Here is a 27,302-nt window from a genome sequence, read left to right as displayed (position 1 = left end):
TCAGGTGCAGGGGTGATGTCACATTCTGTTACAGCTCTGTCATAAGTGCACTTTCCATGGTGAACCATTCTTGCATTAAGGATCCTGAGACAACGACAGGGCTTGCTTCTGTCTCAGACCAACCCATGGTCTGTAAGGCTAAAACTTCTATACCAATAAAAGCTGCTGAGTTTCTGAGAGCGTCATTCTTGCTGGCAAGTTGGCTGCAAAGTTCTAGCTCCTGACTCACCACTCTCAATTGACAGTGTGAAAGTACACGTGGGTGTGGACACAAGACCATTTGCACCACGCCTGGAAATGGGCTATGAATCAGGTAGTGTGCTTTCTGGCCATTGATGGTTCCTCACCATAAATCGGAAGCAGCCCAACACTGGATTTCAGTGTAGCTCTGGAGTATTTACTATGTAGGAAACATAAGTTATGCTGTATGGGTTCCTTACATTCATCAGTCCTGAAGAACAAGGAGAAAATTCAAATTTTTATTTTCCTTGGGTAGGATTCTTGGTTGTCAGTTCAAATGAGATTCCACAAGTTGATTATGGGGGTCTTCACCCCAAAGTGTGGATTGAACCTGTGTCTCCAATGCAAAATGCAAGTCGAAAGAATTTCAAACATCTTCGTGGAAAAACAGGTTCACTTTCATTTACTCGTAGGCGTGGGTGTCTTTAATGAAAACGTCTTAAGTTGAAAACATACAAACTGTTATTCTTGATTATGTAATTGTAACAACACTCTAAATATATAAAATACCCTTTCTCTGGGTCAAAATTCCCCTTTGGTGTCCATAGTTTTGACATGATAGATGGATAGGGTGTGTGTGTGTGTGTGTGTGTGTGTGTGTGTGTGTGTGTGTGTGTGTGTTTGGGAAGTAAACTTAAAACCGAACATGAGTACATTGGGGGAAAAAATTGATGAGATACGAAGGACAAGGAAAGGGGGCAGGGTATTCAGGCCGACTCCATACTTCTGGTTTGTGTGTTTCTCATGCCTGGTAGAGAAAAGGAAAAGTGGGTTTGTAGAAGTGTGGACATTTTGGTTAAATTGGACTCAGGGTAGGTTACTGGACCATCCCTTTTCCCTCTCCCCATCTAAATATTATGAAAACACAATAAACCCAATTCCACTTTCACACTTCAACCTTGTTTTAAAAATTCTTCTCATTATAATTATTTCTAACCTTTTAAGCTAGTGACTTACTGGAGTTGAGGATAATGAGGAGGATCCTTCATTTTCCCATATTTTGTGTTCGTAGGATACAGTGGCTATGAATTATATTTCCTGCCATAGCTCCCCAATTGCTGGGTGATCTTAGTTAAGGCTTTTGATCTCCCTTTGGGTCTGAAGAAGAAAACCAATGAAACTAATCTACATCTGAAGTGTTAGGTCCACCAAAAGAGCAAATTTCAACATTTCCCCTGGCAGATAAGGCTGAGGTGAGGCAACTTCATCATCTACTCTGCAGGGAAGCAGGAAATGTAAAGACAAGAACAGAAAGAGACAGAATGGTGCAATGAAGTAGTGAATTAAATCTTTTTTTAATTTTAAATTTTCAGAAGTTTGATGTGAGATTTAGGTGAGCATGCACGTCAGTGCCTTTGGTAGGGACCAGTGAGGGAAAAAGAACCAGTGTTCGGTGAGTATCTTTCTGATGAGAGAAAACAAATTCAGGTATCTGTGGTAACACTTGTTTGTCTCCTTGTTTATCTCCTGAAACATCCCTCAATCTACACAGAACCACCAGAGAAAAACCACTGCACAGTCATCATGTTGCCCCAAATATATCTTAGAGAGCTGACCTGAAAATTCAGATGGAAATTCCGTGACTGGAGCTATGCATTGCTTACAGTGTGATCTTGGCCATCGTTAAATACCCACCCATCTCAAATGTACACACAATCTTCCTACTGAATTTTCTTTGATTTGGGAAAGCTGGCTGGAGCTCTTATTCAGAATCCACCCTCTTTAATCTGTAAACCAGGCCAAGCAACTCTTAGGAACGATTCCTGAGATAAAATGGGTTATACAAAGTATCAAATACATTATCTAATGATTACTCTGTCATGGAGAACGATATCTAAAATTCTCTGCCAGGAGTCTGAAAAGATGTTCTTTTGCCAGGTTGAAGCTGGGAATTCTGTCCCCACTTTATAGATGGGATGGGAAGGCTGATGTTTTAGAGCTGAAAATCACTAAGGGCTTAAGAGGAGAAAAACACACATGAAGCGCGTTGATTTTCAGTTCTGTGGTTGTGTGGCCTGGAAACTCCCGTAACTCTGAATTCTGATGCTATCCCCATAAGGGGAGATTCTAGATCTAATATGAATTCTCCTAATACTTTTTCTGAAAAAAACAAAACAAAACAAAACACACACATTAGCTTAGTTTTACTACTAGTATGTTGTACAGGGCAGAATTTAAAGTTTTTGCAGTTGTCTAAATAGATTATTCTTCTAATTTGCCCTGAGTCTACAAAGCTTTATTCCTTCCACAAATATCTATTTCGTGCCTGTTTTGTACCAAGATGTGATCTAAGGCATTGGGTACACAACAGGGAAATGTGATGCCGTCAGGGAGCTTAGATCTGGCATTATTTTCCTTTCTATGATAAAAAAATCTACTGCAATTTTTGTACCCTTTTCCATATCAGTTTCACCTTTGTCTCCCATCATAACTGCCACCATTATGTGGATGACGCTTTAGTCTCTTTCAGGACATTTGAAATCTCTCCTAAGCTGTGGTCTAAGATTTTCAACTTTCTGCTTTTCATACTTACATGTATCTCGAGCTCAAACTCTCTGAGACTATGCACATATATCTTCCTCTCTCCTCCGCCAACCAGATCATCTTTGTAACTTTTCTCATTCTCTTAATAGCACAGTATTCCCCAGCTGCCTAGTTGGGTACCGTCCCCCTCCATGGGCCCGTACATGCAACATGTCAACAGGTCCTTTAATTCAGCCTCCCCTGTGTGTTCCCCATCACTTCTGCTCCACTCCTATCACCATCTCATTGTGGATTGACTTATTTCCTGCCAGCTCTGTGATAGTCACTCAATTGGTGCCCCATTTTTTTCTCTCTATTTCATCTCAATCATCACGCCCACTGCAGATTACTCTTTCCAAAGCACAATTTTGTTGAATCATTCTTTTGCTCAAATACCTTTACTGACTTCCTTTTGGCTACAAACAAACCCTAAACTAAGTAATATTCATTGTTTGGCCAGAACCTATCAATTTTGTCCTTATCACTCACGGTTCCATTCATACGCATGGCACACGTATCAGTCTAGAAAGTTGCTCTCTACAAACATGCATAAGGCTGTGCTATGTTTGAACATGTTCCTGTCAGAAATGCTTTCTCTTTTGGCTTTATTTTCCTCAAGTCTCAGCATAAGTGTTGGGTTCTTCACAAGGCCTATAACAGATCTCCTGTGACAGCCATTCCTTGTGATGTGGGTCTCATCTGTCCTCACCATGTCCTGATTTGGGCATATATCACATGCACTTGCAGAGTGTAAGGACCTTGAGTACCTGCTTCAGATTGTTCCGTGTCCATCTTCATTTCTCACATGGTGTCTAGCCAAATATCTTGCCATGTTGGATATTCCAGAATATTTGGTGAACTAAAAAATAAAAGAGAGAATGCTTTAGTCAATTAATTAACGGGAGATAGTAAGTGAAGTGGGTAGATCAGGGCTCTGTAGTCACACATCTGGGTTCAAATCTAGACATATCCTAGCTGCGTGACCTTTAGATATGTTATTTAATCTCTCCGTACCTCAGAATCAAGACCCATAAAAGGAGGATAGTATTAATACTTATCTCTTGAGGTTGTTGGGGGGTATAGTTATATTTATTTATGTGGAATATTTAGAATAATGCCTGGTGTACAGTGGATACTCAGGAAGTTTAGTTAGCAATTTGTTTCAAATGCTGTTGAAATTCAGAAAAAAGCGAGTTCTGTGTAAACCGGAGTAACAAGAAGAAGCTTCCTGCAGAAGGTAGAACAGGAGTTTGGATCCTGAATAATGGACACCAGAAGAAGGCATATTGTACTTTGTTTTCCCCAAGCTCTCAGAGCTAGTCATCAAAATGGTACAGTCTGTTGTCAACCATAAAGGTGGTATTTCTTTTCAATCTCCAAGTCCTTTTATTCAGCAAAGCAACAACAGCCTTTCGGGGCACGTTTTGTCTCCCCTGCACCTGGCCTGCATGTTCAGTGAAGACCATCAGGACCCAGAGTTCAGGGTTGCCTCCTGTTGCTGACACCTCTGCTTTCAGCCTCGCTTGGGCTCAGCCCAGGAAACATCTGCAAGGGCAGCTTCTCAGTGACACATTCTCGCCATCAGACAGCCTGGCCGAGAGCAGCCTGCTGGGCTCACCTCCTCCAGACGGTGGTAGAGAGGCCAGGAAAGGCTGGGCTTGTCACCTGGGCACGGAGGGGCTCCGATGACCTGATCCTATTGTCTAAAGAACAGCTGTCTGGTGTTCTGTTCTTTTTTGTAAAATAAATAAAGCCTCCCATTTCTATGGTAGTGCCTGAGCTGCCTGCCCAAAACATGGCCTGATGGTCCCACCTGGACACATCGCCTGGGCTCTCAGCCTGGGAGGGTTACAAGCAAGTGGGAGATGTTATTTGCACAGCTCCAGCTTAATGAATAGCTTTGGAGGGAACTTCCTGGAGTGGGCAGGGGATGCCCCACCCAGGCAGCTTGATTGCAGAGGCTATTTTGAAGTTGATTTTTTGACCCTCAGAGGGAATGCCACCTGATGCATGTAGATTTTCCTTGGAGGCTGTGCACGGCTCACTCGCCTTCCACCTCAACACGCAGCCGCTGTGCCGATGTTTCCACCACCCCATCAGCGCGTTCTCCCAAAGGGAGCCGTGTTCAGAAACGGGTTCTCAGTGGCCCGGTTTCTTGCATCTAGCCTGTTTCCTGCTTCTTTTCCAACTTGTGCCATTCTTACTGCGAATGGGTTCAGCTCCAGTTGGAGGGGAGGAATGGTTTCAGAAGATTTCTGTGTTCAGAAAGTAGATTCCTTCTTTGTTTCCAACATCCCAAGCGTGTAAACAGCAGAGGGAAGATCCTTCTCTTCCTGGCGGCCTCGGAAGCCACTAGTTTTCCTTTAGAGACCTGAAAGGTAGAATAGAGCTGTGTTTTCTGAGATGTTTTACTTTAGCTCTGCTCATGGGCTATGCCCAGCCGTCTTGAAATGTATTTCCTAAAGGGGATAAGTGACACTGCAAGGGTGGGATGGCTTGATGGGTTGGTCAATAGGTGATTTGCAATTGGGGATGAGAAAAATGCGGTCTGAGCTTCTCGAGCTTAGAGTTATTTGTAAACGTGTGACCAGGAGCCCCGCATCATTCTCTTCCCAGCGTAGCTCTTCTCTCGCTGAGGACCCCTGCCGTCCGTGTGTTTCCTTTTGAAATGCAAATGCACACATGGGTCCAGGCTGGAGGCCCTGCAGCCCGGGGACTGCACAGCTCCAGGAGGAGTCTCAGGTTGAAAGTAGGAGAGCAGAATTCATCTGGTCTCTGGTTCCACTTCCTTCCTTTACACTTCGTCTGAAGTTTTGTTTCTCTTCTGGTGTTCTCTTTCCTAGCTCACATTCTTTCCAGTGCTTAGGGAAATCTCTTTCCATTTTCAAAAGCAAATAAACGAAGCCGCAGAACAGGCTTGCCCTGCTCCTAAAAATACACGGGGGGCGGGGGGGGGCGGAGGTAGGGGGGTAAAATATAGAAATCTTAAAACTAAAGTGTGATTTGGGAGATGGGTACGCTAGGCTCTGCCCTTGAATAATTCAGAACGATAGGGCGATTCTGTCCGCTTTCCGAATGGCTTTAGATGAACTAAAAGAACACATTGGATGGGGTTTCAGGCAACAGAGCCAAGGCGAGGAAACTCAAGCAAGACAATTACCAGGGACTTGCCTCAGCATTTCCTCCCAGTATGAGATATCCTACCTCTGAATTCTGTGGCTTTTAAATAATGGAGCTACAGGTTGTTTTTCAAAGTACAGTATTCATTTTGGGAGACTATGTACTTATTCCAACTATGGGATTCTAAACTTTTCTGGGGCCACTCCTTGGGAAAAACTACAGAGAAGGTATCACAGTTATAGTACCCCTGTAGTCTACAAGTTTTTTAAGGCCCTAAAAGATAATATTTAAGACTAGAAAAAAGTTCCTGGTCCCCAAATGAAAAAATAAAAGTATAAGTAAAAATAATAAATGGATTAATTATTATGCCAAATAATGTATAGCAAATCAACACAGAGATGATCTATAAGCCCTAGTTATATAAGATGTAAGTACACTATCATATGTTTGATGTATTATGACGTGGGGCCTCCAGTAGTTAGAAAGCTTAATTTGTAGGAAGGTTATACGATGGCCCTGCTGCAGGCCTACGTGATGAGACATCATTTTAAAATCTTGAATTGCAGAGGAATAGAACAGCATAAAGGTAAAAAACTCTGGATCTGGCCCTGGATTCACACTTACTTATGATTCAGAATTTTTATATGACCTAGGGCAAGTTCTTAACCTCTCAAGCTTCTTTTTCTCATTAATAAGGTAGAAATCAAAGTAATTGTATTTCCTTCACAGAATTTTTTGAAGGAGAAAAGTCATTTTGTATGGTACCTGGAACACAGAAAGCACTCAAGAAAATTTTAATTGCAATTCTTGTTTTTCTGTTGAACAAAAATTTTTCGCCCTGCATTGTTGCTATTAGTATTCTTCACCCTGGACTCTGAGATTTATGCTGTCTCCAGAAATCAAATTCATACCTAAAAGGATAAAAATGAACCAGTATTAAGGAGATTTAGAAAAATGTGCTTCAGGCTTTGAAGCCTATTTAACGTGGGCACCCCTGAATGACATACCCTGAAGCATGTTTCTTGGAGCGGAACCCTCTCATTTGGCTGCTTTATTCTGGCACTTTTGGCTTCAAGAACAAAACTCCATATAAGTAAGCTGCATTTCTTGTTGCTTAGAAATGTCATTTGGAATGATAGCTATTTCCATAGAGTCTAAGTGTCTTCCTGAAGTTTCCCAGATCCACCATACTTTCTCATACTTTTCTCTTTACACACATGTCACAGCCTTCCTGGACTCTTCTTGGACCTATTGCCGTCTTTCTCTGTCTGACTTATTCTTCTTCATGCTTCCAAACCCTGTTCACATCTCCAAAGAAGCATTCCCTAACTCCACCAACTGGCACTAGAAACAGTGGTCTTCGGCTTCCTGTGATAACATTCAATTTCTCTTATGTCAGACTGCATCTGAGCTGAGTCGAATCAAAATTAATAAATGCTTAATTAAATATCTACAAAGTGTTACATTATTTAAATCTAGTCTACTGTAACTTAATTCATATAGCTCTGTATGTACTACATTCAATGTATGATTTAGGGGTATTTTAGTATGAAACATAAGAAAGGGTCTATGAAAATAAAAGCCCCCAAGGCCTGTGAGGATCTTGAAAGACAAAGCTATTTAAAGTTCAAGCCCTTGAGAGTTCTCATGAAGGGTAGCATAGAATAGGGAATATCTCTGTGAACTTAGGAATTAAACTGTCTGGGTGTAGATCAGTTTTTTACTGGTTAGTAATTGTGTGAATTAGGCAAGTCATTTAACTTCTCTAAGCCTCGATTTCCCCATCAGGAAAATTGGAAAAATAATAGTAACCAACATTGTGGTTTCTTTTGAGCCTGAGTACCACATTACATGTAATGTACTCATCTGATGTATGGTGAGTTCTCAGGAAGTGCTCTGTCAGGAAGACTCCGTCACTCTTGTTGACCACTGTGTCCGCAGTGCCTGGAACAGGGCCTGGGAACTCGGAGCTTCTCATTAGTATTTGTTGACAGCAATGCTGGTCCCGGTCAAGCATTCAGCGAGTGAAAGTGCTCATCTGGACTGTTCCACAGCCTCCTTGCTGCCTGTCTCACCTCACTTCATTTTTCGCTTGAGACCTGGAATATTTGTTCATTGCAAACTCAATCCTAGGGTTCCCTTTACTCTATTATTTAATGGAGCTCCAGTACCTTGAGGGTAACGTCCATGCTCTTTGGCATGGCATTCCAGGCCTCTTGGGATCTGGGCTCCACCTCGAGAGCCACTCTCCTCTCCTGCCCCACTTACGCTGCACTTGCGTGGCTCTCTGAGCAGCTTGAGGCCCCTCTTTCCTCTGCTCCTTGGACAGGCAATGCCTTTGTCTGCTGTGCCTCCCAGTTCTCAGCCTACACCCCCAGAGTCTGTCATTATTAAAAACTCATTCTAGTATTATCTCCTCTAGGAAGATATTTTTGATGTTCTCCTCATCCATCCCAAGTAATTTTAGGCTCTTTGCATACATCGCTATTTTATGTACGTGTGTGTGTGAATTTATATATATATTCACACCAGGCTGCACTGTTTTCAGTGTGTCTATTACCCCCACCAAACTGTAGGCTCCAATGTATTATTCCTCAGAAGAATTACCCTGCCACTTAGTAGAGTGTCTGGCATAAAGTGTGTTATACATAAACGTAGACTGAACCATAATATGTCTCTTTGTTGAGTGAAGGATTGAAGGAATGACTGACTCTTCGATTGGATGAATCAATGAATATCTTACATGTCAGGGACTGTACTTTCTAGTTTGAGTTGAGTGGTTTTGGCGTGACTACACAGGTAGGTACATATTTACGGGTTTACCAAGTGTTATTTGGTGATGGTGCTGTTGTCTTTTTTGTGTGTTCTTTTCCTCTTTCTAGTATTTATTGCCATGGCTCTATGACTTTAGCTTTATATGGAATAGATTAGAGTGAAGGGAACGGTAGAGAGGAAACTGGTTCCCCAGGACTGGTGATTGTGGTCTACCTTGTCTTCCCTACCTGCAAGTAAGGATGTGTCAGTTGGGGTGGGGAGCTCATTTCCAGCATTTCATTCTTTTTGTTCTTTTGAAGCTAAGTGAGAAATAGGGAGAGCCCCGTATCTGTAGCTCATACTTCCAACCTCTCCCTCCTGCCCAAGGAGACCTTTTCCAGACACGGCATAATAATGTAGTTGAAGAGGTCACTGGGGTGGGCAGGAGGGTTGGGTGCAGATTCCAGCAGGTCACTTGAGCCCTCTGGACCTCCTTTCCCTCATTTATTAAAGAAGGGTTTACTGCACCCCCTCTAGCTTTGACACTCTAGTGTTATATGATGACTACGGTGCTGATAAGGATGATCACATCGTGGCAGTAGCCTTAGGAGAGGGTCAGTGATGAGTTCAAGTCCTCCAGGCAAGCTCTTGCCCTTGTGGCATAAAATCAAAGAGGGCACATTTCGCTAATGTGCTTTATCTTGCCCATCAGCTCTGGGAACTAATTCCACTGGGCGATCACAGTGAGCGGGCCTCCTCATCTCAGGAGATGCAATCCCAGGAGCGGCTGCCCTCTGACCCTGTGCATTACTCACCCTGTCACCAGTCCCGAGACTGGCCCACTGCCTGTCGGGAGCTGCACGATCTGGAACAGCAGCTGGGCCAGGAATGAAACAGGATGCTTGCTGGGAGAGGGGGCAGGGTGGAGACCGTCAGACTGGAGAATGATGCAGCCGGGGCCAAACACACATACGTGCTCAGCTTGAGGGCTTGAGGAAATGTGAATGCATCGTGATCTGGGACAAAGACAGTGGCCAGATGGGCCCCCGGGAGAAAAGTGTCTGGCTATGGGTACCCAGACGCGAGGAAAAGATCATAGGCTTGCCAAACCAAACAGTCAAGGCATGAGGGGCAGCCTTGGCTGATATGTTGGTGGCTCTGGTCACCATTGCCTGTGTTTCTCTTTTAATGCAGAGCTCTGACTGCAATAATAAACAACAGGGAGCAGCCCAGATCTCAGTTCCTGACGGGTTCCATGGTGGGAGAGATCAAACATTACAAAAAGCCAGCCCAGGTTAGGACCTCATTTAACAAGGAGCTAGCTCGTCCCAGTGGATGGAGCCTTGAAAGTTCTCCTCCAGCAGCTGAGGGCCTGGAGGGCTCAATGATAAATCCTTCCAAGAGGAGGTCATGTACTTTGGTAGACGTTACCTCAGGTATCCTATCCTGTTCCCGGAGGGTAAATGAATGGTGAGAGGAGGCGATGGGGAGATGGTGGAGACGCAGAGGGAAGAAAGGATTTGGGCAAGATTAAGAACGAGTCAATGACCAAAGCGATAAACCATCGTGTTTCTAGGTTGGACCTGGGCTTTGCAACTGGCTCGTGACCTAGTGCAAGTTTGTTAATCACACGGACTGAGCTTTGGTTCTCATCTTGCTTGTGGGAAATGGAAGGAAATCCCCATCGAATTAAGTTTGAAAACAGACAATGAACTGAAAAGTTTCAAATATGATAGTCACAGATACACAAAGTACTGCCCTTTCCCTTCAGCAGCGTGTGTGATTGAATTCACTCATCCTGCATCAGAGACAATTCTTCTACGGAGAGCAAGTCAGGGATAAAAGGAAACAAAGACAAATCCTAGAAAACAGGGAAATGCCATATTTCTGTAAAGGACATGTTTGCGTTCCCTGATGTTTGTCCACAAGAGAAGGGTTTTTTTTGTTGGAGTTTATGATGGTTCTGGCAGTACATACCATCAGACACTAAACTGCAGAGGACCCAAAGAGTAAAATGGAGATTGCAATGGTCACCAGTTTCATATACTAAGAAACAGAAGGAAATAGGCTGTGTGTGTATCTCTCCAAGGCCAACATCTTTGATTTTGATTTTGACTCGGGACTTTAGCAACTTAATCCAGAGACTGAAACACCTTTCAAGGTTCCAGCCTACAACACGGAAGCCCTTCGCTCTTTGGGCTGGTTTAGTGTGGGCGCTCTGCTAGACTGATTGCAGCCCAGGCAGGGGTAAATCAGCGCCGGTGGACTCTGCTGGAGGAGTGGCCAGAGAGGTGCTTGCAGAATGCAGTAAACAGGACATGGCGGAAATCAGGAGCTGGACTCGGGCTGTTACCGAGCACCCCCCCCCCCGCCTCATTGTCAGGAAATGTGGGGAGCTGAGGGCCACCTAACACACAATGATGCAGCGGGAAGTGGCCTTTATAAATACCCAGGGGTCAGGGCCAGACCCGGCGAACAATAGGGGAAATGATGATGGAGGGCAGTGGGGCTGGGGGTGGGGAAGCCAGGATGACTCCATCAATGACAATAGCTGAGCAGGCAGCTGCGGGGGTGATGCGGGTGCAGAGGGAGGCCTGGGGGTTGTGAACCAAACAATACAAATTGCCCGGCAACTCTGTAGCCACAACACAGGACAGCAGATTCTGTAAATAGTCCACGGTGTGTCCCATTGTTCCTTCGAGAACTTCTCCCTGGCCCCTACGTGTCAAAGATCTCTGTTTTGCTCTATTTACCGAAAGCTACTCCTGATTCAGAGGATGCTATTCCTCACCAGCTGTGAGTGTGGGCTATTTGGCCACATCTTCTGCCTTGGGTTCATCCTTTTAAGCAAATAGGCACCAAAGGAAGCTTGAGAAGCCCACTGTGGAAGGGATAGAGTGTAACAGGCAATGCTCCTCTATCTGCTCATTGATTTAATCTCCCTCGATCCATTTGGTGAGGTGGATGGGGACGGATAGATTAGAATATCACCCTCATTTGCCACATAGGGAGATGCAGCTACAGACTATAACCTTGCAAATGAATCCAAACAGGTGAAGGGCTATGGTAAAGTCAATAAACCAAAGTAGGATTCTTTGTCACTTGTCTGGCATGAATTGTGACTTGCTGGTCAAGCAGATGAGTGAGTGGCTATTTGTAATGCTGCCCGAAAGACCTAGATTATTTGTTTCTTTGGATAGTTCCTAGTTCTTACCATGATAAGCTATGACTGGGATAGAAAATTTGGGGGACTTTAATTCTCCCTCACTACATGGGCTATGTTATCGAGGGTCATGATGCTATACTTATGGAAAGAAAAGTATTTTAGATACCCCCTTCTTTTTTTCATCTTTGCTCAGGCAACCTATGTGGAGCATTGGAAGTTCATCTTTTGTCCTGACATGTAGACTGTGTTAAGGAGGCTATCACACATTCCATTTGTTCTTGGGGCCTGTGTGATTGCATGAAACTCAAAGAGGGATAAAGGAGAGGAGTTGTCATCAAATGGCATTTTGAATCTTACCAGGTGTTTATAAGTAAAAAGGTAATTTCCATGTACAAAGATAGTTGTGACATGTGACTATGCCTCAAGTAGACATTGTAAACTCACCAGATTGAATGTTCTGTCTCTCTGTTATTATTCTGTTTTCCAGCACTTCATTGTAAATATGATTAAACATTTAATTGGATACTCAATTATTTAATGGTCATCCCTTTCTCTGAGATGTAAGTTTTTTCAAAGGCAGGTGCTAGTTCTCTCCTGTTGATGTGGTTTTCCCAGGGCTCAGCACAGTTTCTCCCATGAAATTGGCCCTGAGTTAATATTCATTGAGTGACTAGGGGAAGAATGCTTTTTTTGCTGGTGGGTTCCCTCCCTGTACAGCCTCTTGGTCCAGGAGCCTGCTGGACCCTGTGATCTGAGCTGTGCTAAGCACAGGGCCCTCAGCACAGTGGTCCAGATCCAGGAAGCCTCAACCATGGGCATGTCTTCTGAGTGCCCCCCAGGACCACAGAGTTGACTGTGCCAGCAGAGGACCTGGTCCTTAAATATCTCATGACATATATAATTAATTAAAGCATTGTGTAAATTGGGGTGAAATAAAAGGTATATGAAATTCAAATGGAGATTAAGCCACTTTATATCTATTTTAATAATTGTTTAAAACATACATTAAAGAAACCATAAGCTTTGCCTTTCAATAAGAAGATACTAAACAAAATGTAAATTTAGAGCTTGCTAAGAGTATCCTAACTCTACATATTCTGCTGGTGACAGTATAACCAGGCATAGACTTTCTAGCAAACCATTTTGTATAAGGTATATCAAAAGCCTTAAAATATTCATCTTCTTCAACCCAGCAGTTTTATCCTGGGACTCTTTCATAAAAAATTCAGACAAAAGTTATAACCAAAGATGTTTATTATAGCTTTACAGTAATAATTTTAAAAGTAGGAAATAACTTTTCTAATACCGGGATATTTAATTAAAATACCAGTGTAAAAAAGAGTAGAATATTAGGATGTCATTGAATCAAACTAATTAAATTAATGGTATCATTAAAACTTTTACACATAGTTTGGATCAGTGAAAATTATTTGACGAAATGGGAAAATGCAGGCTGCAAAATATATACAGATTATATTCTCAAGTATGAAAAAACACATAAATCTAAAAAAGACTGTAAACAGTGTTATCAACTATTAGCGGTGATGCTTTCAGGATGTTAGAAAGGTGGTTTACTATTTTTTTCTTGGTATTTTTTTCTGCTTTTTCTAAAAGTGTAATTGTATTTATAAACATATGTTTTATAATCAGTTTTTAAAAGCTTTGCTTTAGTAAGTTTACTTTTAAAATTCCAAATTTATGTCTCTCTGTGAATCTCTGGAAGGAATGAAGATGTAGGAGTGAGTCTCTTCAAAAAGAAAAAGGGGAGGAGAAAGAGAGGAGAGAGGCTCAGTTGTTGAAGGAAATATTCTTTTGGTTTTGGGAAAGATCATGAGGGAATCACAATTATAAAATAGGAAGACATTCTAAGTGTCCACACTCTTTTTTCCCCCTTGTTGCTAAGCCGTGAATGAAGAATGTCTTTAGCAGAGGCTATGGGAAATGGCAGCCACATGACAACTTGTAGGGAGGAACGTATGGTCACAGCTGCTAGGGGTTGTCATGGTCTTTGATTTTAGAAGGCTTTCAGGTAGAGGTCTGTTTTGATGAAAGGGTGAGCTAAACAGACTACAAACAGACAAACACCATAGGATGATGTTGGCGAACCAAGTCTAGGTCAAGAAATAAGAGCTAACATCGATGGTGTACCCACAACGTGCCAGACACTCTTCTGAGTGTTGGCATGTGTTAATTAATTCCTTTAATCCTTGTGACAAACCCATGAGCTGGGTGATATTACTATCCTCATTTTAGACATTAATAAATGGAGGCATAAAATGTTAAGTAATTTGCCCAAGGTCATAGGACTAGTGGATAAATCGGGAATTGAATCCAGGAAATGCAGCTGAGAGCCTTTGCTTTTTCATCATGATCTAACCCCTCACTGATAAGAGTTCTGAACAATCGAAAGGTATCACATTAGTCCCAGGTGTTTGTACTCCCATAGCCTTGAGACTCATTCAGTAGGACAAGAAACTGCACTTAAATAGAAAATAGTATTGTAAAAGGAAATAGCTAGAGTTCCCTTATGACCCATTTAATACTCATTTGTTAAATAAATATTTATAGAGGGTAGGATGCCCTGGAAGGAGTGATAAAAGACCTACTCTAGAAAGACAGACAAGTAAGTAAATGGTGAAGCGCACTGAGAGCCCTTGGTGGACTTACACAGATTGATGTTATTACAGGGGTATTTTAGAGAGGACACTTTGACCGTCTGAACAGTGGATAGAAGCCTATAGGGAGACAGATGTGGAAGTAACATAGCAATCAGTTCAGATGTATTGAGGGCTTAAAATGCAGTCATCTGAGTTGGATGGAAAAGATAGAATTGGTGACTATATAATAGTTGGGGGTCCCATCAGGAAAGAGGTGGTACAGGCTAGCTCTGGCAATATAGGCATGATTTACAGAGTGTGTGAGTGGGGATTGAGCAGTGCCCTGAGGTTGGTAACATCAGGGGGGAGGAGGCTTTACTACCTCCAAGCCTGATGGGCAGCAGGAAGGGATGGTTATTAGAACCCAGAAAGAGCTGTGTGGAAAGGGAATTGTGATGGGATCTGGCCTTATGTCCAGTATACGGTCAGTCCATGGTGACCCCACAGGGAGGGAGGAGGGAAATAAATAAAGTACCTTCACTCTCCTGCCTCTTTCCAATCTCTGGCCAGTGCTCACCAAAGGCCAAGCCCAACTGGCAGCCAGAGGTCAAGGGAGCTCTATTGTTTATGCTGCATAAGTCAGTCTCGGGCATATGCTTGAAAGCGGGGAGTGATTCTGGATGGAGGGGCATCTGGAAGATGTCTGGCTCAGTAAGCACTCACATATGATAGTAATGCGGGGGGCAGGGGCAGGGCATGGAATCTGCCATGAGCCTCAGGTTTTTCGGATGGGTCATTATTTCTAGGTCCCCAAATAGGGAATATAGGAAGAGGTACAGAATGAGGATGAACACGATGTATTCTGCTCGGAACGCAGTTTTGAAGTGCGTGTGACAAATTCATGTAAGACATCTAGTACGTAGTTATTGTATGCTCAGCTAAGAAGAGAAGGTGAGGGATAGGGAAAACTGATAGTTACCATGAGTTATACAGGTGAGAGCTAAAACCATGGTGAGGCAGTTGGGGAGGATACGTAGAGTGATTTAAAGTGATGACTAAGGGCTGGGGGATCTCCAATCTTTAAAGATACGGTGGAAGCAGAGGCAATCAGAAGAAGTTTCCAAAGACACACAGAAGCTTCCAAATCTATCTTAACCTGGCCTCTTCCTATATGCCTGGATCCTTGGGTTTGTATTTGTTTTTTATGGACTCCTATGGTTCCAAGGGTAGAATGTAGAGTGACTGGGATTGTAAACTGAGAAGTTAGAGACCTGAGCTTGTCTCCTGGGCCTCGGAATAGAACCTCAAATGCTGACCTTTCCTCTTAAAGCCTTCCTCACCTTTCTGGAAGAGCACTCTTTGACTACATCTTATCTCTTGGGGTGTTTTCAAGGATAAATGAGATAACGTCTGTAAGGCCCCTGGAGAGGAAGTACCAATGTAGATAAGCACATGGTCGGGTATTTTTAGCCAAGAGTGTTGGGTGTTCAGGACGTGCCATTCAGCAATTCCTGGAGCCTTGAAAAGGAAAGAGAAAGGGGTGGGGAGACAGGGAATCAGAGGCATACAACAAATGTTGTTTTTCGAGAAATCCCTCCCACCCCGAGTGTAAGAATCCACGTCAAAGGAAGCAAACACCATGTGTAGATAAAACAGGAAGGTGACAGGTTTGCTTGCTTGCAACCAAGACAGGGTGATGCCAAAGGGCTAGTCCTGGCAGCTCGTTCGCTCTAGGGGGCGGAGGTCCAATTGCCGGCTATCCCACTGATAATGAAAGCAAGGTTAAGTGACTCTCTGTCCTGTACAGAATGGCAGGAAACATCTTCATCACCCATGACTCTTGGAGAGAGTGGTGGGGAGTTGCAGGGGGTGCATTTCCTGCCAAGATTCCAGAAAGGGTACTCAGCCTTTATGGAGGTATGAGCCTGCTGACCCAACACAAGCAAGGCTGCAGAACAACCGTAGGGTTCGGCCCACCCCTTTCAGTCCATATCTGCTTCCTAAGCACAAAGCCTTTGGAAAGTAATAACAGGAACCTTGGAAAGATAACTTACTTGGAGAAAGGTCTTAGAAGAGTTCACCCAGCTGCCTCATCAGTGCTCTTTTCCTTCTTTTCCATGCTGCAGAGAGAATCTTTATTTCAAAATGCCATGCATTGGAGAAGACAGTGAAGTCTGAGTACCCATTATGCCACAGGCTCTGCTGAGGAAAACACTTGATATACATCATGTCATTTAACTCTCTCTACAAAACTGTAGTTTAGGTGTTATGGATGCATCTTTATAGGTAAGTAAGCTGAGGCAGACATTCTAGGTTGACTCCCAATAGCTAGATCTGGGTCCAAGTCCCGTCTCTACTATATATAAGCAGCATGGTATTTGGGAAGTAATTTAACTTTTCCAAGCTCAGTTCCTTTATCTACAAATCGGAGGACATAACTTTCATCATAGGATTATTGTGAAAGTTAAATGAGATACGGCAGACTAATTTTGAATTTAGTATTATATTATGTCTATGTTTTTCCACGACTACCCTGTTAAACTCAGAAGCCAAAAATGACACCGAGTACAATTAAGATGTTTGTCTCAAGCTGCTTTGCCCTAAGCATTCAAATTTATTTCAGAGTAAAATGAATGGGAGAGTATAATTTTATTTTGAACATGGTCATCTTGTTAGTTTTTGTTTTCTTAACATGGAAAGAGTATGCCCTCTGTAGACACCTTCAGAGATATCTAGACATGTGTTTTCTTTTTTTTTTAACATCTTTATTGGAGTATAATTGCTTTACAATGGTGTGTTAGTTTCTGCTTTATAACAAAGTGAATCAGTTATACATGTATATATGTCCCCATATCTCTTCCCTCTTGCATCTCCCTCCCTCCCACCCTCCCTATCCCACCCCTCTAGGTGGTCACAAAGCACCAAGCTGATCTCCCTGTGCTATGCGGCTGCTTCCCACTAGCTATCTATTTTACATTTGGTAGTGTATATATGTCCATGCCACTCTCTCTCTTTGTCCCAGCTTACCCTTCCCCCTCCCCGTATCCTCAAGTGCATTCTCTAGTAGGTCTGCGTCTTTATTCCCTAGACATCTGTTTTTCGATTGTGTAAGATTATCCCTTGGTTTGTGAAGGAGCGACAGACAGAACATATTGTGAGGGCTCTGGGGATGAAGCTCACATCACATCCTCCAGATCTCACATGTTGAGTGGTTTAGTATCAAGGCAGCAATCACCTGCAAGATAAAGGACTGGAAGATACACAATTTCCTTAGAAGATGGGAAGGTTTTAACCACATGAAGCCATAAAACTTTTGCGTTACCAAAGACCCAGTTGTCTTAATTACAAATGAAGGAATTAGGAGCCAAGTCAGTCCAGCTCAAATTCTAACAGCCAGCTAAGTGTAGAACTAGGACTGGAGTTCCTCACCCCTAACGCAAGGCTTTTTCTACTTCATCATACTCTCCTTTTTGCATTTTATATCTCTCGCGTCTTCTCTTAGCTGTTCCTCCCCCTTTTCTGGGTATTTTCCCCCTAAAACAGTGGACGGGGTTTGTAGTAGTGCCTTCCCATGGGAAATGTTCATAAAATATTTGTTACAAGGATGAACAACAGCATACCTGAGGCACTTTATTCAAATGGTTTCTCAAATCTCTGACTGGCTCTTCCTCTCTGGTTTGGGTTTGAATCAGTTAGTTCAGATAGTGTAAACAGCAGTTCACTTGGAGTTAGAAAATAAAGAACAATTGCTCCTTTAAAAAAAAAAAGTTCCATCCTTCCTATATTCTCAGGATTGACCCTCATTTGAGGAGTATTAAATATTACAATTGTCATCAAGTGCAGGCAATGACACCCTCAATGACAAGTCTCCGGCAGCGAATGCTTCTCTCCAATGGAGAATTAGATGAAGTGACAGGGTTAATTCCCAATGGGACACAAGGCTTTGGTGATGTGAAGCTATTGCTCTTCTGGGAGACACATCAATTACTTGCCTGACAGTCCGAGTGGAGTGGAGGAAGGGTTTCATCTGTGCCTAGAATATTACTTCCTTTCAGCACTTATCAAGGCCTTTGATGTTCTTCACGATGTCAGTGGGAGGAAATCAAGGTGCTTTCTTCCAACCCGAATTTGGAAATTCCATTTGGGCGAAGTTTGAAAATGATTGGGTAGAAATGAGCTCCTAACATGAAAAGGAAAGACCGGCATCAGCGTACCCTGTGTAACTTGAGTCTGTTCTTCTGGAAAACCTCACCAAGCTTCATCAGGCACAGAGGGAATTGTCAGCCTATAGAGTGGAAAGGTTAAATGAGTTTTATCATCTTCTCACTAAAATGACAATTCTCCTGTGAAGTTTCATTTGGGTGATAAATATCATGGTGGAAAGCCCAAAACCTTGTTCGTCAGCCTGCCCACGAGATGGCCAAGTGCAAGGACAAGGTGGGGAGTGGGGAGAGAATGGCAAATATCTCTCTGGGTTCTGGAAGAAGGGTCTCTCCTGATGGTAACTGAGAGGTCACTGAGCTCCAAACGTAGCTGTGTTGAGTTCCAGACCAACCTCTGCCATATCAATGCATGTCCATATCAATCTATGCCATCCACCACAGAGAAACCATTGACAAAGACAACGAGTGATCCAGAAGTCTGGATACTGCCATCGCCATCTTGGTTGATTTCCTTTCACAGATTCTCTGAGTATTTACACCGGATATAAAATGGTTACCCAGATTGCAAACAACTGTAATCTGTGAAATCTCTAGTTGGTGAACATGTTTTTTTTCAGTAAAGAAGGGCTGGTTAATGCTTAATATGAGCCAACTTCGTAGGTAATACTGAGTAAATTTATGTGGAATGAAAGAAGCTAATTGAACCTAATGTTGTAGACTTTTGATTCCTTCCTTTAAGACCTTGCTACTCAAAATGTGGTCCCCAGATCACCAGCATCCTCATTATCTGTGCAATTGTTACCAAAAGTGCCAAATCTCAGGGCTCACTCCAAACCAACTGAATCAGTATATGCATTTTAGCAAAGTCCGCAGATGATTGGTACTTACATTAAAGTTTGAGAAGCTCAGCTCTAAGACACTGTGCCCATGAGTTGGATGATTTCCACCAGGTCAACGGTGGTGCCTTTTACATCTTTTAATCTTAATGATAAAGAATCTCCCAGACCTAGATAACTGAAAGAAGCTAGTATCTCTATAGCAGGAAGCCCACTTGCATTCTTTTCTAGAAAAAAATAGTGTAGCTTCTAAAATAACTTAATGATAAATCTCTCACTCCTCCTTTCAAATATTATTATTCTTTATGTAACAACATGCCTTAGTCCCTTAAAAAGGTTTTGAGCTCCTGGAAAGTAAGGATCATATTTCAGTCATTTCTATGTATCTCTGCATTTTACACATAATAACAGGTTTTAAAATACTTGTTTAATAGACTCAAACCTCCAGGTAAAAATAGATACTCTCTCTCATTGCACTACACACTCTCTCTTCGAAACACTAATCACCATTTGTAACTATGTATTTCAGTGTCTACTTCTTTAATGTCTTTACCCCCTCCTAGATACAAAAAAAACTATATAAGGCTAAGTTTGTCTCATTCACTTTGCTGCTATGTGTGCCAAATAGATGAATGCCCAAAGGTAACAAGCCTACATTTAGGTGTTTCAAAGGCCGATCAAGTCATGATTTGCCTTTCTACTTTGAGAAACAAAAAACTTCTGTATATACAATCTTTATGGAAAAATCTTATTTACGCAAGAATAATTGTAAGAATGATCAACCCCGGTCAGTTTCCACCCACTCAACTGTTTAGCAGATTGAAAATATCCATCACCTCCTTGAAAGCCCGAATTTAGACTTTTCATTCTCCATCGAACTTCATCTTCAGAAAGAAATCGTTTTCATTTCTCTGAAGTAGAAACTCTCAGTTTCAAGTCCTGAGAACTGTCGGTTTTCTTTTCCTCTCAGAACTACCCTCCTCAAAGAAAACCCTCCTGCATCCCCGACCTGCAGCAGAACCTCAGTCCCCCAACTCCTCTGCCCTCCAGCCAGCCCTTCGTCTCCATTTTTGGCTTCTCTATCGGCCCATGAACCCTCCCTCTGGTGTTCTGAGACTCTGGGGTTCTGAGTTCTGAGACTTTGTTTTGGGGTGTGTGTGTGTGTACGTGTGTACGTTGCTCTGTGTTTTGTGGTGTTTTCTTTGCAGCCTTTACCATCTGTGGGTGTTTTCTCGATCTGCAGTGGAACCACTGACTGTCAGCAGCCGCTGCTGTTTGTGCACTTCTCTGCAAAAATGGCTTCAAGCGTTACCTTGCCTGCTCCAGTTTGGGGCAACCACAGTGATGAACAGGCACGAACCCCTTGACACATGCACTTCACCTCCCCGGCGGGGCCGATAAGATCAAGCGTGAAGGCGGTGAGCGGTCTGGCATCCTCAGTGTGCTCTGCACAGAGGTGATGTTAAGCCCCATACACGGGGCTGCTGGTGGTGCCGGTCTCCCCCGGCGCCCCGCACCTTCCCCCAGCTGGTAAGAGGCACGCCTGAGTTTCCAGGGGGGGGGCCTGAGGGTGCATTTCAGACCCAGAAAAGGGCCTAGAAAAACTGATGCCTTGTCACTTTCATTGTTGATGTCCGTCCTTGGCTATTTCTCCTCCTCTGCTAATAACAATAATCAAGACAAATTTCCCACGTGGTGAGTGTTTATACCGAACCAGGTTCTGGGCTGAGGCGTTTACAAACATTCCCTCCAAGCCACGTCTCTGCCTCTGAGCTCGCGGGCAGAGTCACACACACATCAGCATCTAAAGCAGAGCGAGGAGGGCCGGCCGCCCCTGCAGCCCATTCGGGGGCTGGTGCAGCTGGTGGTGTTTCTGATAGGATATTCAAGCTTTTATTTTTCTTCTAATAAGGATTCCGTCTGACTCCAAAGAGACAAGTAACCCTTGATTGAGGCAGGATTAGACAGTAATCGTGTTGTGGGCAGGAATCATTTGGATCTAATCTTTTTTTTTTTTTTTCCTAAATTTATTTATTTATTTATTTTTGGCTGTGTTGGGTCTTCGTTTCTGTGCGAGGGCTTTCTCTAGTTGCGGCAAGCAGGGGCCACTCTTCATCGCGGTGCGCGGGCCTCTCACTGTCGCGTCCTCTCTTGTTGCGGAGCACAGGCTCCAGACGCGCAGGCTCAGTAGTTGTGGCTCACGGGCCCAGTTGCTCCGCGGCACGTGGGATCCTCCCAGACCAGGGCTCGAACCCGTGTCCCCTGCATTGGCAGGCAGATTCTCAACCACTGCGCCACCAGGGAAGCCCGTGGATCTAATCTTTATGAAAAAAAGACATACTCAGTAAACTCTAACTGACATGGCCTGATGGTGCAACACTCGATATTAGGAAGCTGACAATCCCGGACACAGGAGCCCGTGGAAATCACTTGTACTTAAGAGAAGACATGGGATCCAGGGCTGGGTGTGGTGGACGCCTCAGGGACCTTTGTTCAGTTGAACTGAGGATAGTAGGTGGCGGGGATCTTTTTCACAGATGAGAAAATCAAGGCAAAGAGCAGAAAGTTGATTGGATCAGGGATACACAGTGAGTCAGAGACATAACCAGTCATAAAAGAAAGGTGCCATGGCAAGGGAATTGTGTTCCCCCTAACTCTATAGAAGACGTCTATCCATGAGATGGAGTTATTCATTTTAATTTTTTTTCAGAAAGATGCTGAAAAACAAAATCATCAAAGGTCACACAGAAGCGTAGAGAAATGCCTTTATTGAACATCTACAATGTTCCAGGTTCCTTAACTTTGAATTGAGGTATTTTGCACTTTGTTTCATAGATGGAGAATTTAAAGCTTGAAGAGGGTGAGTAACTCGTCCAGGGTCACTAGACAATAAGTAGTGGGGTCGTGACGGGGACGGTGCTGTGTGACTGTCACTCACGCTGCCGCCCCACGTCTGAAATGCAAGACAGACAGACAAGGTTCTAACTCAGCCTGATGAGAGCTCGCAATACATAGCAGGGCCTCTGGTCATCCGCGTCCCAGCCTGTGAGCTGGGCCCTCTTTCCTGGGCATCTTCTGGGGCTGGGAAGCTGCAGCCATTCCCACAGGCGTGTGCTGAGGCCTTTCATCCATTGGCTACAGCCACCTGCTTCTTTCCAGGCTGAGCCACTGTCTTCAGGCACAGACGGTCGGTCCAGTGTGCATGTTTTCACCTTTGGTCCCCAGAGTCAGAGAAATACCGTGCTCCTGAGATGACCCAGTTTGTAACTGTGGAAGCATCCCCTGCCCATCCTCCAAAGCCCCAAGATATCCACCAACCATTGCAGCAGCCCCAGTAGCAGCAAGAATGAAATCAGGGGTCCATAAACCAGGCAGAATAATCTTCCAATTCTAAAAGAGAACCAAGGAAGCAGGAGGAGTGGTGGGCAGAATTCTGGAAGCCATATGGTACTGCTCTACCCCAGAGCCCAGGAAGGGTAATTTGGAGATACTTAAGGAAGTTGCTATGCCTCTATCACTGGGCTCATCCTGTGAAGGGCAACTCTAGCAAAGGGGGGCCTCGTCCTGAGATTGTTGCATTGATTTCTTGTCCCTTTCTCCTTTGGCCTGGGGGTCACTTGGCAGTTGGCCTATTTCCCTCTTTCTAGACGGCCTCCAAATCTCAGAATCCCAGATTCCAAAGTTACAAAGATTGATCACCTTAATCAAAGTCACGAGATTCTCCAAAGGAGTTTTTGTTTGCAAAAAGGGTCAGAAATTACTGGTCAGGAGAAAAGCGGGGAGAGAGCACAGGGGCATCAATCACCCCACCTCCACCATTTTCTCTGAACACCCAACTTGTTCTGGTCACAGTTTCCTTTGCTTCAAGCATAATAAGAAAGAGGATAAGAGCCATTCACACACACATGAAAGAGGCGTCAGTTTTGACTGTCCCTCAAATGCCACTTTCCTCTTTCCTCTCAACACTCCTCCCTTTTAGAGGAGTGGAAAAGTTGAGTAAGTTATATCATTTCCTGGCTTTCAGAAGTTTGGTTTGAGTCATCCTAGGGCCAGACCTTTATTCAAAAAATTTGAGCTGCAAAAGATGTAAGTCTCACCCCCAAGGAGGGTGGCCATTCAAATATTTTAGGTCAGGATGATCTTGTTTTATTCAGTCACAGAGTTTCAAAGCTGGAGAAGCCCTTAGAGTCTGTCTCTTCTAATTCTGTCTCTTGACAAATGGTAAACAGAGGTGCGGAGAGGGAAGTGGCAGGGATTTTGTGTGTGTGGGCGGGGGGGAACGGCCTGCTCTCTGGCCTCAGAGCTCCCAGCCTCACGTGCCCAGGACCATTAGGGCAGCCTCTTTCTTTCTCGTTATGGAGTGTAGCATCCAAACAGGAAGGCTTTACAGCAGCCCGGCAGGACTGTATGTTCTCGTCACCCTCTCCTGCTTGTTGTTCTTGTATTCGGTTACAAATCTGGCTCTGACCCTTGTTGAAAAGGGTCATCGAAAGTGGGCGAGGAAAAAGAGAGCCATCGGCTTGGTCATGACCCAATCAGCCCATGGTTACTAAGTTTCTCAGGACTGGAGCCTTTTTTTTACAAGGTCAAGAAGTAGAAGTGGAGGGAAAGTAGAAAGGATCCAGGGAAGGGGTAGACAGCTGGCCACACCATTAGTTCCGGGGTTACAAACAACCCCAGGGGCCTGTGTTAAGCTCACAGCCAAACCCAAGCATGGTGGCAAAGCAATACCCACAGAAGAAATTGGCTGCCTGGGAATTCCGGTGTAGATTTTATTCTGCCACTGACTAAAAGGGACAGGAAGAAAGAGGATAATTTGAAAAACAGTTGTTAGGAATGTCCTAAAATAGTTGTTCTTAAATTTTAGAAGTTATTAAAAATGAGGCTTTTTATACCCCTATAGCTCCACTCCAGATATTCTGATACAGTTAAGTGTGGAGGCCAGAAATATCTTTTTCTTGTTATTGGTGGCGATGGTGTTCATCCAATCACCCAATAAATTTCTTATGGTTATTTTTTTCAATAAACATTTAGCGGGAATAATTTCAGATTTACAAAAATGTTGCAGATATAGCATCAGGAATTCTGTATACCCTTCACCCCATTTCCCCTAACATTAATTCCTTTTTTTTAAAGTTTTGGTAAAATACATATAACATACAATTTACCACTTAACCACTTTTAGGCATCCAATTCAGTGGCATTGAATACATTCATATGGTTGTACAAGCATCACCGCCATCCATCTCCAGAGCACTTTGATCCTCCCCATCTGAAACTCTGTACCCATTAAAAAGCAACTCTCCTTTCCTTCCCTGCCATCCCCTGCCCTGCCCCAACTAGCTCTTTGACACACCACCATTCTACTTTCTGTCTGTATGAATCTGACCATTCTAGGGACCTCATATAAGTGGAAATCATACAATATGTGCTGTTTTGTGACTGGTTTATTTCTTTCTTTTTAAGACTGAATAATAATCCATACACACACACACACCCCCCACATGTTGTTGTTTATCCATCCTCCCATCAATGGACACTTGGGTGGCTTCCACCTTTTGGCAATTGTAAATAGTGCTGCTATGAACATGGTGTACAAATATCCGTTTGAGTCTCTGCTTTCAATTACTAATTATTTTGGATATATATGCAGAAGCCTAATGTTAATTTGTTACATAACCATGGCACGTTACTATTCACTAACCTACAGACTTTCTTCAGATTTCACTGATTTTTCTGCTGAAATACAATCTTTTAGTAAGCACCCCAGGAGACTCTGGTTCACTGGGCCAAGGTTTTAGAAATAGTGATTTTTTTCAAATGATGGATTTAGTCCAGGAAACAGTGCTGGCTGTTGGAGAGAAAGTTGGCCTTACACTGAGGGTTTGTATGCTGAATCTTGTCTCGATTCACTGCCTTTCACTGGGCCTAATGTTCCCCAACTTTCAAAGAAGAATGATAGAATAGACATCTTGGAGTTATCTGGAGTGTTCTAGAGAGAAGAAGCTCTTGGATGTAAAGTTGCTCTCCAGGTAGGAATTTCCAGACAGCAGCTGACAAAGGAGAAATTGGTCAGAGTTTCTGAAATCTTAGAAGCAGATTCAGTAACAGAGAAAAGCTTTGAAAGGACTGTGAAGGGGGGTGAGGTTCTCTACCTCTTGTTTGTCTGGTATTGTCAGAACACAGGGTCCATTCAGACAGGTGACATCTGCCTTCTGTCATCACAGAGGACAGAAACAGAAGAAATGCACTTTGGCTGCTGTACTTTGTACTTTAGACTTGAAGCACTTCTTGATGTAACAGTGGGTGACCCAAATCTTTAGTGCCCTGGTTTTGCTTTCCCAGGTAAATGAATCTGCTGTAGTTTCCCAAGTAACTAATGCTACTTTTATTTCTTCATTTACCCAACACACATTTATTAAGAACTAAGCATGTACCTGAGCTTTACTAGGCAATGGGGATGCAGAGCTTGCTTATAAGAACCTCTGCCCTCCAAACACATGCAGGCCAGGGGAAAAATAAGGACACCTTTAAGTACACTGGAGAGCAGTGGTTATTTCAAATTGCAAATGATTTTTGCATGAATTAAGTGTGGTTTTGACTAAATGTCAAGAGTTCTAGGATCCTTCGACGGTAACATTGGGTACTTACAAAGCAGCATGGGAGTATTTTCTGTAGGAACCAGCCCAACATAGCCCTATAGAATGGAGCCTCTAAAGGCGAGCATTGAAACTAAGTATAGTGGGGAAGAGTATAAAGGTCTATAAACGTGTGAAGCAGCTTCATTAGGACTGCACCAGGCGTGTGCTATTCTTCAAGCATCATTTCAACTCAATCTTCTCATGAAGAAGATGTTGGAGAAAATGTAAAATGAACCCAGGGTCGGGGGACTTCTTTATGATGTTGCCCTTGATGTAGTATAAGAATGTGCCGTTCATGATGGAAGCACATGAAGCCAAAAACAGGCAACCCAAGAGACTTCAAGGAAGTATTGAAACAGGAAAGCAGGGGATTTCAGCAAGAGAGGAGGAAGGACCTGGGCTGAAATCTGGTTTGGATTCTATTAATATCAGTGGCTTGGGAAAAGCCCTAGAGGGCCCTTAACAAAGGGAGAGGCGGTCATGACCTCAGCACTAACATCTTTACATCTTTTCAGAGAGGTGTCAATTCCTGGGGACCCCCTGTGGCAGCCCTGACTCAGAAAGAAACTCACCAGCTACTACATCACATCATCTCAGACCACTTCCTGAAGGGCTTTGGGTTTTCCCTAGAAGGCTCTTGTTCATGTACAGATCCTGCCAGGAACAGACTGCGGATCAAGTGCCAGGCGGGCCAGTTTGAAACCGAGGCCTTCTATATAATAAATATACACAACACAACACATAAATAAAAGATAGCTACAGAGATAAGAAAAAAAAAGGACAGAAGTCATACCTTCCTGTATGTGTGTGTTCATATATACACACATACACATGTAGACACACCTACACCCACAACTTATTTAGCGTCTGTGCCTTATAATATACATGTAAAATGTAGATTCAGAAATAGAAAAATAACACCTCTAGAAGGGGGAGAGAAAAAAGTCATTCCATGACCTAGGTCAGGCTTTCCCAACTTTCTGTGCTTCAGGATAATTACGCAAAGGCCGAATTCTGTAATCAAATAAATTTAGGAAATGTTGGATAAAACAAATTCCAACATTGATTGCTGGACCTCTTAGGCTGGTTAATATGCTAATGGAATTGTAAATCTCTCTTCTCACACTTGTTGCCATTAGATGTGTTTTGTGAAAAGCATCTTCAGTAGTGATCTACAGGGCATCTCTTTGGGAAATGCTGACCTAGGCGGATGCAGTTGCTTTATTAGCACATTAGCTCTGCCTGCGATCCCTGGCAGGCAA

This window comes from Balaenoptera borealis, assembly GCF_965194805.1.
Source record: "Balaenoptera borealis genome assembly, chromosome: 11".
NCBI lineage: Eukaryota > Metazoa > Chordata > Mammalia > Artiodactyla > Balaenopteridae > Balaenoptera > Balaenoptera borealis.
The sequence above is the reverse complement of the archived record's forward strand: the minus strand, read 5'-3'. Positions refer to the sequence as shown.